General features: G+C 45.7%; 1 protein-coding gene across 2 annotated transcripts in view; it reads right to left on the minus strand.

Moving 5' to 3' along the window:
* Positions 1-2,110, minus strand: part of LOC119275269 — a 5,270-nt gene extending 3,160 nt beyond the window's left edge. Inside the window, exon 1 of one of the 2 annotated variants that reach the window (XM_037556080.1) lies at positions 1,988-2,110. The gene's annotated coding sequence lies outside the window, so the exon portion shown is untranslated. Of the gene's footprint in view, positions 1-1,806; positions 1,962-1,987 lie in introns of those variants that run through there. The other variant, XM_037556081.1, reaches the window with a different exon arrangement.
* Between the last annotated feature and the right edge of the window lie 222 nt (positions 2,111-2,332).

The following is a 2,332-nucleotide window of genomic DNA, read 5'->3' on the forward strand; positions in this document are numbered from 1 at the left end:
ATCCAAAGGATTCAGTTTTCTGAAATAAAGAGAACTTTGTTTCCTTCCTGGCAATACATTTTGGTCCTTTTGCTGTTTTCAAGTAACTTTGTGTGGGCCTGCTGACATATGCGAGCAGGGCCTCCATCTCAAGTTTTCAGCGCGCCCTTGAAGAACGGGGGTGCCACAAGTTCATTGTCTACCATCATTGCTAACGCATTAAGAAATACAGTAATGCCTCTCAAATCCACTTCCCTTCTATCTGTCCAACTTGATAAACATTGCAGAAGTATCCAGCACGAAGGGCTGTTGTCTGGTGTTCTCACCATTACACTCAATGTTTATCTTTGTTACCACAGATAAGAAATGCACAAATTAGCAAAATAATGCATCACAGACATAATGATAAGAAATGAAGTTAAACCTAAAGCATATTGATTTCTTGTTATCCAAAGACAGACGATGGAGTTTGACAAGACAAATTTATGTATATGGTGATGAGACCAAATTTGTTTTCTAGTTTAGACCAAAGAGATTGTTTTCACCAGATGCTATGTGGGGAATTCCTTAGCAGAGGAGGAAGCCCAGAACACCCGCGCCTGAGTTGGAATGGGCTAAAAAGAAATCAAGACTTCTTATTATTATGAAAGGGTCTTCTGTTATTAAACTGAAGTAGGTCCAATAGAACCTGCAGCAGTCATGTTCTGCAAGAGAGTTTTGAGTCGAATCAGCGTTGTATCTGTTGATGCATTAAATCCTTAATTCGCATATATAAGGCCCCCTAGCTGCATCGATTGATGCAAGCTATCCATAAAGTAACATATGTCTTTTCATTTCTCAACAGGAGACAAAGTCTTACAAATGAGAGAAAAAAAGGGGGCAGGAAAGGAGAATGGCGAATTCAACACACTAGTGGGAACCCTTCTTTGCTCTCTCCTCTGCTCGGACACTGGATACCGCTCCCCCTCGCTGATGGCTAGTCAGCCCTCTAGCCATCATGGTCACGGGTATCCTCTTTGATCCGGAGGCTCTAACACTAGAAGTGTTTATGAAAGTATAGTACTACTAGTAAAACTACCATCCTTCTGAACAGAAGGTGCTAAGCATAAGTTGAAGTGGAGACAGTATGGTATGATGAACTGACTTCTCATCCTGCAGTGAACTTAAATAGTACTTAACATTCCACGCATAACAACACGAGATGCTTATACAGCTACATAAAACAGCCACATAAAATTAAATCAGCACAGCCATCTATACGTAACATAAGTGTATGTTTGCAGTTTTGCATAATCTGTATGAACTATGAAGCGCCAAGCTTGTTTCTTTTTTTGGAGAAAAGAGATCTTCATACACATCGGGCCAAGATTAACAAAATATGTAAAATAAAATAAATCCAGTGAGCAGCCCTGTATCACCAGCAAGGTATAAAAGGTGTGAGTTTCATCGAATCAAACCATACAAACATCATACTAACAGTCAAAATCCGAGAGTCAGTCGGCAATTTCTAAATCCAAGACTAAAGATAAAACCCGGGGCCAAGGCATGGGTGACGGCCGGCATGACAGGACTGCAATTTCTATCAAACCCGCAAGATCGATCCTGGCCTGCAGCAGGCGAGAGGGGACGGGAGGAGGAGGAGTTGGAGGACGAGCTTCCGCGACGGGGAGGAGAGGGAGATGCGGTTGCACGAGCCGGGGAGGGGAGGAGGAGTTGGAGGACGAGCTTCCGCGACGGGGAGGAGGGAGATGCAGGGCGTAAGAGTGCGTGGGAGACGGGAGGAGTAGGAGAGGAAAGTGGACGATGAGGGGGGCACGGGAGATATACCTGCTCTCCCGGCGAAGTTCCTCCGGGTGGAAGGGGGCCGGCTGCCGGATCTTAAACCGGCGACGAGGTGTGGCCGCAGGGCAGAAGAGTGGATAGGCAGGAGAAGGGTGGGGAAGGGGGGCAGGGAGTAGTAGGGGAGAGGAAAGAACATGAGGCGTAGGGGAGGGGAGGAAACTTGTACCTCCACAGCAGCGAGGCGCGGCGGACCTTTCTGCGGCGGCGATGTGGACGGCGGCGACGTGGGCGAGATCTAAGGGGGTCGCGCGAGAAGGGGAGAGTGGTGTGAGAAGTAGAGACTGCAGAGCGACCACGCGAATAAACCCCTTCCCAAATATATTCATTTCTTGGAAAGGCGTAATTCCTCAGATTATCCTATGTCTCAGACGATTTATACACATAATAATAAGATCTTGCTTGAACTAGAAAAGTACTGTTCCCTCCGTCCATAAATATAGGTTGTTCTGTTTTTTAAAATCAGATGTATATAGACATGTTTTATCAAAGTCCTATTCTGATCCCAAGCTCA

The sequence above is a fragment of the Triticum dicoccoides genome, chromosome 3B (genome assembly GCF_002162155.2).
Source record: "Triticum dicoccoides isolate Atlit2015 ecotype Zavitan chromosome 3B, WEW_v2.0, whole genome shotgun sequence".
Lineage (NCBI taxonomy): Eukaryota > Viridiplantae > Streptophyta > Magnoliopsida > Poales > Poaceae > Triticum > Triticum dicoccoides.